The sequence below is a fragment of the Colossoma macropomum genome, unplaced genomic scaffold (genome assembly GCF_904425465.1).
Source record: "Colossoma macropomum unplaced genomic scaffold, Colossoma_macropomum, whole genome shotgun sequence".
Lineage (NCBI taxonomy): Eukaryota > Metazoa > Chordata > Actinopteri > Characiformes > Serrasalmidae > Colossoma > Colossoma macropomum.
Window position 1 is genome coordinate 32,735,937 of NW_023494790.1, and position 12,427 is coordinate 32,748,363.

Below are 12,427 nucleotides of genomic sequence, written 5' to 3' on the forward strand. Positions count from 1 at the left end.
ACTGTAAACGAGTTTTTATTCAGACTCCATCCTCGTTCTGAAAAGGTAAAGAGGCTGATCTTCAGTCGTTTGTCTTTCTCTACAGTCGAGCTGTGTTTCTCCTGCGCTCTCAAACCGCTTCTTCACTCCGGAGATTCAGAGCCGCTCTCCCCCGCGCAGCCTGTGTCCTTCTGGGATGAGCTGGCGCCCCCTGCTGTGTGTGGCCGGGGCTGCTGTAGCCGCTGGATCCTTCTATCATGTTTACAGGAGAATGAAGAGCCGGGAGGCCGCTGAGGAGCTGACTGACCACCGAGGTACTCAGAGACACAAGAGGAGTCTTAAACAGCTTCTGATAAACGGTGTTTATCGGTAACAGAGCAGCTCAAACAGCCGCTTTATTCAAACTAGACCGCTAATGTCAGTGTTAGCCTAAGTAGCTAACCGTGTGTGCGCTAACATACAGAAGTAACTCAGCGGTTCTAGATAAACGTTGACTGGAAAACTAGCAAACTGGATACGAAGTTAGATGATGGAGAAGGAAAGTCGTCAGATTGTCCTCTGCTGTTTACATTCAAAACCTGCTTTAAAGGAGAACTTTATTGTTTTTAAAGTCTCTGTGTAATTAAAGGGTCCATATCCTACATTTTTGCAGTTTTATACGCCAAAAACATCCATAATTCACTTCACATGGCCATATTCCAACCTCTCTTTACCCCTTACTGTTAAACAGGCTGCTTTTTTAAATGTGCCTTTAGGACGGATATATGTAAATGACCTCTCTTCTGATTGGCTGCTGTGTATTGCGCGTCATTCAAAAAACAGTCCGTTCTGAAACAGCCGTAACAACTTTAATGGGAATGAGTGGGGCTAAACAACTATAGGCTGAATAGGTGGTTATATGTAAATGTGCTGATTGTTGTGACATCACAAAAACGATGAATTCAAAACAGGCAGTTTCTTCAGCTTAGTTTCCATCATAAGGTCTGTATCGACACAGGAGTGAGATACATTTGAAACTCTGGCAGTGTTTGTAAACTACATTAAACTCTTTCGTTTAAAAAGAAAGGAAAATATGGGCCCTTTAAATCATTAGGATGTAAACGGTGTCATTCAGAGTGGTTTGATGTGAAACTTCATTACAGAGAAACTTGTCAGTCAGACTTGTTCACAACAGTGTTGATAGAAACCAGACATCCAGATGTCTTTTGTGTTCAGTCATTAAATACATTTTTAAACTCCAGTTTTGGAAGCTCCTTTCTTTATGCAAGTAGATGATCCTCTATCTAATCTTCTCAGAAATATCTCCAGTAAAATGACCTTATACTTAATGTCCATTTAATCTTAAATCAAATTAATGAAGGGTGGTCTTGGACTTTTACAGTTAAGTATATTATCCAACACCCATGAGATATTTGGTGTTTTACACCCACTAGATATTTGCTGTTACTGAAACTCCTCAGATCCCACCCACATCACCAATCCAGGCTCCATCTCTGGAATCCTCTCCTCAGCCAGCACTTGAACCTCAACATCACTCAGCTTTCACTACCCAGAGTGCATCAGGGGTAAGACTATGCACGCTGCTCTTATGAATTCTGAATACATTCTCATCAGTTTTATTACTAGTAATTACTGCATGTTTGACATTGTAGGCAGCTGAAGATCTTTCTGTCCCTCCGGAGGCTTATCAGGTGCCCTCTTTGTAGTAAGTACTCTAGTTTTCACCCTTTCAAATAGGGCTCACCTGCTTATGCTTCTTTCAACAGAGACTTGCAAAGTGTCCACATGTATGATATTTGTTTTGTAGTACCTACTTTGCCATAAGGGGGGCGTCCAGCTTTCCTCTGAGGCTTTCAGCTCTGCGTCAGGCTTCCACTGTAAGTCTACCGCATTCTCAGTTCTCACTAACTCTGTCTCTTAAAACCAGAACTTATTCAGTTGTTCTTTTCCTGGTTTCATTCTATAGATTGTTCTGAGCAACAGCCATCATCGGAAGTATGTCTGCATTGCAGACAGGGTCATTCTTGGTGGACTGGCCGCTCGGAATGCCACACAAAACGTTATGCAGCTAGATTTGTGTAATCTGAATAATCGTGTGAATTAACCACAACTGTTTCCTCTGCAGGATCTTCCAGTATACCGTCAGACATACGATCAGCTGCTAGCCTTCACTCAGGAAGCTTCATTTGCACAGAGCTGGCGCAGATCGGGGTGAGGTCACGCTCGTTTGGCCTTAGTCCACAACCTGGTCACCTTTTTTTTTACCATAATGAGTCAGGCTTAGACACTAATGTTTCTTATCCTCTTAGATTCAGCACTTCAACCTCATAGACATTGTTTATGAGCTGGTGCTGATGGGAGTGATTCAAGGAGCGAGGCCTCTCTTTCCGGTAAGAGACTCTGTTCTAGAACCAGTTGTGACTTTATGCTGCATACTAGAAGCTCCATCTACTATGAAGCGTCTCTGAGGTCCAGCAGATTTCCATATAGATACAGTCTTATTGATTAGAATGTGAAGTACAGAACTTGAAGACTCTTATTATGAATTCTCTCATTTTATTATTCTGGACCCAGAAGAACTGCAGATTATTTACTCACTTTTTCTTCTATTCCATTGTTCCAGCCTCCTGAAGGGTTCCTGGGGCCCTTGATGGCTGTGATTTTCTCAGACCCAGGGCTGAGCAGTATCTATTCCTGCTTCAGGTAAGGTGCACATCAACAGGATTAACACCACACACATTTCTCTTACCCAAGGTCAGTGTACAGTGTAAAACATGAAAAGACAAAATATATAATGTAAATATAAAATATAAAATAAAATAAATCAAAATAAATAAATATAAAATTAAGGTTTAACTATGTAAAAGAAAACAAAACAAGACATGCATGTGAGTTAACAAAGGGCCCAGAACAGATCCCTGTGGGACACCATAAGAGGCCATATTTGATACGTGTCTGTCTATAAGTGCTGTTTGTCATTAATACCTGAAGCAGACTAATGCAGCATCACAGATCTGTAGATCAGCCTTAATACAAGAAAGGAGAATGTTGTGATGAACAGAGCTGTTTCAGAACTATAATGGGAATGAAAGCCAGACTGAAAAAGCTCATACAGATCATATCTGTATTTACATATAGATACATTTTCTTACTGCTTTAAGTAAAACTATAAGAATCAGCCCCTTTAATGTTTTCTTGGATGCTGTTTTGCTGATCTCAGTTCATAACCACCTGATTCTCTCTGTCAGGATGAGGCGATGCTCCTGCTGGATGACATCTTCAGTGGGGAGGAGCTCGCTTATGCAGATCCCGGATCCCTGACTCTCACTCTTTGGGACTGTCTGGAGAAACACGTCCAGCAGCTCTTGTTGAGACTTCAGGTGACCTAGCTGCCCTGTTATCCACCCACACCATCATTTCTACTTTAATATTAAAGTTTTAGTGCTAAAGTTTAGTAATAGTCTGTATATTGTTGCTGTAGTTTGTGTTTACTTGTTAAACATTACTCATTAAGGTAAGATAAGGTGAGATTATGAGGTGCTTTTTATGTTGTTATGTTTCTCCGGAGCTGTTTATTTACACAGTAGATTTAAAGTGTATTTCTTATTGTTGTAGTGTGTGTCTTTTGTACAGTTGTTTGTAAATTTAATGAAGGTAAGATCACCAAATAACACAAAACTTTATTTTTTATTCTGCTGCCATTTGTCTTTCATAGTAACTTTATTTCTCTAATCTGTTTGTTTAGATCCTGTGAGTCTTTCCAGAGTTCCACATGCCGTTAATGGAGTGGAATGAAGTTTCTTTTTTCATCCTATATTGTTTCATTTTAAGATAATATCTCATTTAGATAGTTTTGCCTGCAGTACCTGTTTCTCTAGAGCCACAGTGAGCCTCCTTTTAGCATAAATACTTCCATTTATGATAATTAGGTCTATAAAACAACATTGATATGTCCTGTTTATGGATTTAATGGATTTATTCTTATTTTCACTGTGATTCTCTTTTAGAATTTGCAGTCACTGATTTTCACAGAGCTCCTCATTTGTTACTCCCATAGGCTTCTAACAGTAGTTATTTCTTATTGGTTCATTTAAATATTCTGCTCATTTCTTTCTCTGTTCAGTATTCACTGTTGTATATTCACTGTCAGTTCTTCATTCCTCATTTATGTTGCTCTTGTTGTGACATTGCTTTGCTATCCGGTGTCGACCAGAGGAGGATGGGTTCCCCGTTTGAGTCTTGGTTCCTCTCAAGGTTTCTTCTCTTGCTCTGAGGCAGATTTTCCTTGCCACTGTCGCCGTTGGCTTGCTCACTCGGGGCTCGGACCGGATTTCTATAAAGCAGCCTTTTATAAAAAGCGCTTTATAACTAAATGTTGAACAGAATTGAATATATAACAGTGTGTTATAGATTTAAATCTATATTATGTAATATATATATATATATATATATATATATATATTTTGTATATATTGTAAATAAACAGTTTTCTTTTGTTCATTTAAATGTTTGTGTTTGGTTCCTTTATAAAACTAATGCAACACAATAAAAATATAAGCTTGAGCTGAAAGAATCTCCCTCATGCTGATGGAGTCGAGGCAGATAAATATAAATAAGTAGACTTATAAAAACAGCACTGTGCAAAAATCAGACAGCGCCTTACATTTATTTAATTTCCAGTTCTTGGTTTTTCAGGAGACACTTCTGAGCAGTTTCACGTGGACAACATTAAAAATGAAACAAACTGTGGCCTGTGTAAAAGAAATGGCACATTTTAAATTCTGTTTTACCCCCCTGTTTTACTTATCTCTGTAGAGGGTCTGTTTACTTATTTTCACACAGCAGCAAAACATGTCATTTGACCAGGGGTGCCCAAACATATATGACTGTAAAAGAAATCTGGGAATGTGAGCCGTTTATCCAGCAGGGGGCAGCAGCATTACATTCAGAATGCATCCTGTAGAGTGACTTCCAAATGGTCATTCAGCAACGTGTTGTCTGTCCATTGTCCTTGTCCTTTCCCCCAAAAGTTTGTTTACTGGGTTTACAAACAAAAAAAAGGAAAATTTAAATAGAAAGATGCTACTGAGTACCAAGAGGGGTGGTCTTTGCATCAGGCAAACGCAGGCCCTATTAGCATGGCCTATCGTCCTACTGAATGGACAATTCTGCTGAATTCATTCAAACTGCTAATTAAAAAACTATTATGTATTCAGACCTTAGATATTTACAATGATTATGTTATGATCTATTTAAACCCGAGACATTAATAGAGATAGTAATGAGCGAAATATATACAAAACCATAATTTGTATGACACTGTCTATTGGGAGGTGTCTGTCCCAAACCCCAACCCCTAAATTTACACCTGTGAAAATAATACTTACAGTTTTTTTGCAATTTTTTTCAATATTGTTTTTAAAGACCTTTTGATTTATTTTAAAGTAAGGAAGAAAGATTTAGATTTATTTATTTTTTAAATAAAAAACACTTATTCAAGATGTACTGTCCCACGTTTTCATATCACTACAGAAACAGAGTTTTAGTCCATGGGTGGAACCTTATTTTAGCCACCCCCCTGCATTTTAGAGCAGGAAGTGAGGCTGCATCTCTGTCCCTGATGGCCACATGGTGAGCAGTTAGTGCCCTTTGTTTTAAATTAAATGTGTCCCAAAATCTGAAAATCAGTGTGGAACATTAAGAATTGCCACTAGCAAAACACATATTTTCTGCAATTAGGCACTTTTTTGTGTTTTAATGAAATAATAATTTAATAATTTTGCAAATTTTACAATGTGCTAAAATTAGCTAAAATTGTCACCACCGAAATATTTGGTAAAGTTTCAGTAGTGTTGTGATTGTTTTGGTCGTGGCCACTTGGAATCATTAATTTGAATAAAATAAACACAATTGAGATAAAGCATAAATGAAAGAATAAGGATTTAAATCTGAAGTTCAAGTCAGTTCATTGGCATTACTAGGCCAATTTTTTCTAAGCAAATGTGCATTACTGCTTCTGTTGTACTACCAGAGATTGACTAACATAACAGCCAATCATATCAGACCTCATACGTTGTCAGCCAATCATATCAGGCCTGGGGGCGGGGCGCCGTTTATGCACTGCGAAGTAATGGGTAGCCGAGCTGAACACAGGATTTTGGCCTAAAAGCTCACTAAAATAAACATCAGACCTCATTCAGAATCTATAAGATACAGATGAAACAGGGTGAAACAGTGAATATCCACCCACTATATGGATTTGTGGTAAATCATGGTCAGTATAGCTGGATATCTGTGTTTTGGTTGCTTGTTAACTCTAGCTGGCTAACTTTAGTTTGGGTTTAAGTGAGGTAAAGAGGCTAGGCTAACACTAGCATTAGCTAACTAACGTTAGCTGACAAGCCAACTAGTTTAACCCACAGAGTCTGTGGTTTAACCTCACTTCATAGTGAGTGTGAGAGTGTGAACGAACAAGAGTGGCAGAAATAACGTTACTGAGACTCTTTATGTTCTTAGTTTTTATATTTCTCCTCAGTATTTGGAAAAAATGACACCAGCATTCGCCATATATTGTTGTTTAAGTTAATGTCAGTGAAAAGGACGAGGCTGAAGTTGCTTACTGTTTGCCAGCTTCTTGTTCCAGTTTTCCCACCACGAGGCGCCAAAATGAAACTGCTTCAGCATTTAAGGTGGAACGGAAATATTCTAACAAGAAGCTTCAGCTTTGTGTGAAAAGGTAATAATGTATAACACAGTTCTATATCCCCCAAATTCCTCAACCTGTAGATGGAAATTAAGAGTCAGCAGCTCGTAAATCTGAGTTTAATAAAATGAATATATCACTAAACAGAGGAAGAGGGAGAGAAAGAAGCTGACGGAGACTGACAGGACTGAAGGAGCAGATCTGATGGAGGTTAGTGATCAGGAAGAAAGAGAGGGGGAATTGTTTAAGCTTTCCTTTAAAATTAATGATATAATATTAATCACCATAACCGTTAAATTCTGTCACCTGAACATGCCTACAGAACCAAATCTTTTTCTCCACCAACTGAGACAGAACTGATCTATAGTCTGTGTATTTGAATAATATATTTAGGACTGTGCAGCTTATCTAAGAGACAGGAAGTAGTATTGATTGGATTCAGTACCTTTGCTTGATCTGTGTCTGTTGTAAGTGGATGGACTCAGTGTTTGTTATACTGGTTCTGTGCTTAATACAAACTACGAAGAGATACTGTGTGCCAATTTGACCAAAGTTGATGTACATGACATTTTATGGCTGTTGCTGCTCTAACAGTGCATTATAAACATTTTGGGACTATTAAAAAAATTTAATTAGGGGACCATGCCCCCTCTAGTAAGGCTTAGTCCTCCTATCCATGAACCTCTAGTGATGCCCCTGAGTCACTTATAAGTCTGAAATGTGTTTTCAAGCCTGACTCTAAACCATTTTGGTGGAATGATCCACATGCATTTTAAAAACAGTTGTTATTTGTGATTGTAACGAATATTTTCAGTATTTATGATGCAGCCCCTTCCCCCCGGGTCATGGTTATAATGGACAATTCAATGTTGTTACATGATGACACAACTGTGTAAAGACAGATCAGTATGAGTAAAACAATTAAGCAATAATCTACATCATGGAGAAAAAACAAACTCCTCCATCACAAAAAGATGGAGGGGTTTGTTTTAAGAAATATGCTTGGAATGTGCAAAATTATCTGCAAATACAGTAAGATAATTTCAATTAACAGGTCAAAAAAGAGTTAAATAATCGTACAATTTCCTACAGTAATCTCAGCATGTGAAATGTTAGATGTATCGGCTAGATTTACATTGACTTCACATGGCAAGGTAGCGATATCTGCAGAGTAGTCAGGTGCTCCACTGGGCTAATTTAAAAAAGTGCCTCCAGGGGGAGCCATACTGGTCTTTAGTCGAGAGCCCCAGAATCACAAACTCCACCCCTGAGTTTAACATTGTATCAAGCATAACAAGAACAAGGAAAGACATACCGATTCAGATAAGACGAGTATGACTAACAGAAGAATAAGAATGCAACCAAACATGCAAATGAAAGGGAAACTCCCTCGGTATCTGTTCTTAATAAGGCTATCAGAGCAAGTGTAAAGAAAGAGATGAAGAAGATAGAGATACACATCAGGTTATCTGAGTCTCAGTAAAACTCAAAGGGCAACACATTCGTTTGCCACATACAGAAGCTATGAAAATGAAGCCCCATTAGTTTCGTAAACTTTTTTTTGTAAAGATTTTCTTCAGCTTAATAAAATGAAAGTTTCATTAAATGAGGACGAATGAGAGAGAGGGTGAATTCCTTTTCTGCAATAAGACACCTTGATAAAAGAGGGACAGTTGTGCTATCCATGCTCCGCCCACAAATGCGTCCATTCACAGATACTGCGGTGAAGCTGGACCAGCTTTAAGGAACGCTGGCAAATATAAAGACTGTTCTAAAGTCTGATTAGCAGAGCTGCATTCATGGCTGTTGTAAAATGATATGAGCTCACTTATGATCTCACAACAGCGTTCTGTATTATTAGAAACTCCTGAGCTGTTCATTTGACCATTATGGTGCTCGCAAGGACCAATAAGCACTTCGATAGCCATACTAAACTGCACTAAACATACCCTAGACTTTTAAAAATGATGGTTCTTCAAAAGTTCTTTAGTAAAGAAAATGGTTCTATACAGAACCATGAACACTAAAAGACCCCTTTGTATGATTAAAGGGTTCTTTGCATCGTGAAATGGTTGTTCAGATTGATGTAGATGGTTCTATATAGAACCTTTTTGAAAAGGGCTCTATACAGCACCAATAAGGGTTCTTCTTTTGTTACGATGTCAAGCTTGTAACAATAGAAGAACCCTTTTTGGTGCTGTATAGAGCCCTACAGCACATTCTTCATCAATCTAAAGAACGATTTCACAATGAAAAGAGCCCTTTAATCATGCAAAGGGTTCTTAGAGTGTTCATGGTTTTATATAGAACCATTTTCTTTACTGAAGAACTATCATTTTTACTGTGTAAGTGAGAATCTTGCTTTGTTTAATTTGGTGGGTTGACTGGTCATGATAAATTGGTATTGTTAGCAGTCCAAGAACACTGACCAACAGTATATTATCAAAGAGCATCATTAGTCCTGTTTAACAGGCTTGGGGACGGCCAGTCAGCTAGTGGTAGGAGAAGTGAGCCACGAATCAGCAGGTTGATGGTTCAAATCTCAGCCCTGACTAGGTATTTCTGACCCCCTTGAGTAAGCTGCTTGTAGTTTGGTTCCTTTGGTCCTGACCAAAGTAGAAAATGATACATTGTTGTATTTCAGTTCTGGTTCACTTGGCGTTCACACTAAGATATCTGACATCAAATCAAAGACGTGAACAAAAGTCATTCAAGTAAAAGTGATTGGGCAGATTTTATGATGTACAGTAACTGTGATAATGTTCACTGAACTTTCTGAATCCTGCTGTTCTCTGTTCTATCTGGGCTCATTGGTTTTATTTATGTCTTGTTTTATGTGTCTTGTGATATTAGAGCAATAAGCCACAAGACTCCCTGCTGTTACCGTGGTTTTGCACAATGCAAAGCAGGCTGGAATCCCTGTAACAGCCTCAAGTGGCTCACTGCTTTTACAAAATGGTGAAACCTAGGTGCCTTAATACATAATATAATTTACATGTGCAGTGAAATGTGTATATTGAGAATTTTATAAAGATTTCAAACAGACCTCGGCCTTGTTACAAAACCCAAACTATTCACTCTAAAAACTAAACACTCTATAATTGCCAATTCGGAGTTCATGAAGTTCATGATGATAAAACACATGCACGTGTCAGCACAGCACCAGTAACTCGTCCTTCCCACATACCAAAGGAGTAATGCAGAGAGGAGACGGTGGTTCATTCTGTCTTTGGTCCGTTCAGACGTCTTTGGCCTGCATTGTGTTCATACTTCAAATGAAACACACCAGAGCTCGACCTGCTCAGGGGTCTCGGCCTGTTTATTTGGTGCACACGAGAGTTCAAATGGTAACGTTCTCACTTGAACCGCACTAACAGAGTGATCGCACCAGGGTTCGTTTTAATCCAATCAAACCTGCCAAATCTGAACACACACTTAGTGAAGTGCAGTATGTGACTCTTTGAAATAGCATCTCTGTATTATTGCCTACTAGAACTAGGCTGATCAACTTGGCAGAAAGCCAGCAGGCCTTTGAAAGGGCCAGCATGATTTAAAAACTAATCCATTTGTGTTCCAGGTGGGCATTGGCTCTCAGGGGCTAAAAGATGGCCACCCTCAAAATACCTATACAGTGAGCTGAAACAATGAGCTGAAACAAGTATTCTGGGACTTTTGTTTTTGTTCATTTAAAAACGTCCACTTCACATCCACTTCAAACCTACTCACATAATGTCTTTTGACTTCGTTCTGAACACAAAAAGTATTCAGACATTATGTTAAAATATACATAGAGGTAATGGATAAACCTAAAAACGAATTGAGTTCTACATATTAATGCTGCAAAAATAAAATTAAAATTAGAGATCAATTGGCTATGAATTGGTATTGGCCAATTTTCCCCAAATATGCAATCGGGAATCAGCTGGTATTTCTCTATCTTAACCAATCATGAAAGCTGTGCGGGGACATAAAACATATGAGCCATTTTTCACCTCAAGCGCCAGAATGTAATTGCTGCACCATTTAAGGTGGAATGGGAAAATTCCAACAAGAAACTGGTGAATAGGAAGCGAACTTCAGCTTCACCACATGTATTTCACTAACGAAAAACATTTAATTCTGCAGTATATTACATATTTTGCTCCTATTTTGTTGTAAACTCACTGTGTGAATGTGTGGAGCTGTAATTAACGCGATTTGTTGTCAACGCTTTGAGGCTTTGTTTCTGTTAGCATGTTAGCATATGAGCTCTAATCTTAGCTTAGCTCACACTGAACCAGCTTCATGACCTACGGCTTTGGCAGGGACGGAAAATAAAAATAAGACACTACAAAGGTGATTTTATGTTTGCCCTTTTAGCCTTTAGAAGACTTTCACTGAGGTGTGTGTCTAAAATTTGCACTCAGGCATTTAGACAAATCAGAAATCTTTCAGAACAATGTACTCTGGCTCTTTATATTTCAGCTCGTCATGTTTAGAGAAAAAGGGCTGCGTGTATGATCCTGAAAACAGCATTCCCACAGTGAAGTACGAAGGTGGGAGCATCATGATATGGGGCTGCTTTTCTGCAAATGGCACAAGGGCTTTACAAGTCATCAAAGGAAACATGAACAGAGCAATGTACCGCAACATATTAGAGGAGAATTTAATCGCATCAGCCAAGAAAGGGGAGAAGATGGACGTTTCAACAAATCCACGATCCCAAACATACAAAGACTGTGTTCTAGAAGAGGTGAAGGTGCTTGCATGGCCTAGCTCAACTCCTGACTCGAATCCCATTGAAAATTCATGGAAGATTTTAAAATTCCATCAGAGTGACCCTCATAACCTTGAGGAATTAAAGACGGTTTGCCATGAATGGACCAAACTTTCTTTCACTTAGAAAAACAGCAAACGTCATTTGCTTACGACTTTGTCTTTGCTTAGGACTGTATGCAATTATATGTTTCTAAAACTGTAGGTTAAAGGAATTTTGAATGGTTGCCAGTAAAGCATGACATTCTCACAACTCCAGAGCAAAAGAAAGCACTGACATGCAAAAGCAGCCATTATATAACAACATAATTATCCCCTCTGCTTCTGAAGCTTCACTTAAGTATTTAAGAACATAAGTATTTTTCCAACAAAAATATTAAGTTTCAAATAACAAACACAATTTCATCAACCCAATGATCACCATCTTCAGGGGTAAAATAGGCATTTGAATGTGAGACCTCGTTGCCACACAGGATTCTCGTTACACAGGATGATGGTTCTCACTCTCAAATAAAGTCTTGTGAAACAGGAAGGAGGCCACTTAATTAAGTTAATAACCACAGTTAGATAAAGGAATGTTGGACTGGATCCTGATGTCTGTGAAGTATTTCACCCCTAACTAGGTGTGACTCTTTCAGTCTCTCAGACCTGCTTTTCCAGTCAGAGAGATTGAACTGATGCGGCTGTACTAGACAATGGAATTCTTCTGTGGCATTGTTATTTTAAACATAAACTTTCTTCTCGGCACGCCATTATACAGCTTTCCACATCATTTTATCCTACAGATCTGAGTCATCAGTCACAGTGAAGTGTCAGCTGTGCAGTATTGTACAAAACGTCCAATCAAATCAGTTATTAAGTCCAAGTCATTCAATTTTTGGTGTCATTAAAAAAGCAAAAATCATATTTAACACAAAACTAAATGTAACATCATTTATTCCAGTATTTAGTGTGTCCACACTTTATTACAGCTTCTATGCATTTTAGGTG

The 12,427-nt window shown here is 38.5% G+C and overlaps 1 long non-coding RNA gene across 1 annotated transcript; it reads left to right on the forward strand.

Annotated features, from left to right (window-relative positions):
- Positions 1–211: 211 nt before the first annotated feature.
- Positions 212–2,030, forward strand: LOC118808890. The gene is made up of 5 exons (XR_005007316.1): positions 212–293; positions 1,413–1,544; positions 1,632–1,684; positions 1,787–1,856; positions 1,946–2,030. It is a non-coding gene; the product is annotated as an uncharacterized LOC118808890 (long non-coding RNA).
- The last annotated feature ends 10,397 nt before the right edge of the window (positions 2,031–12,427 follow it).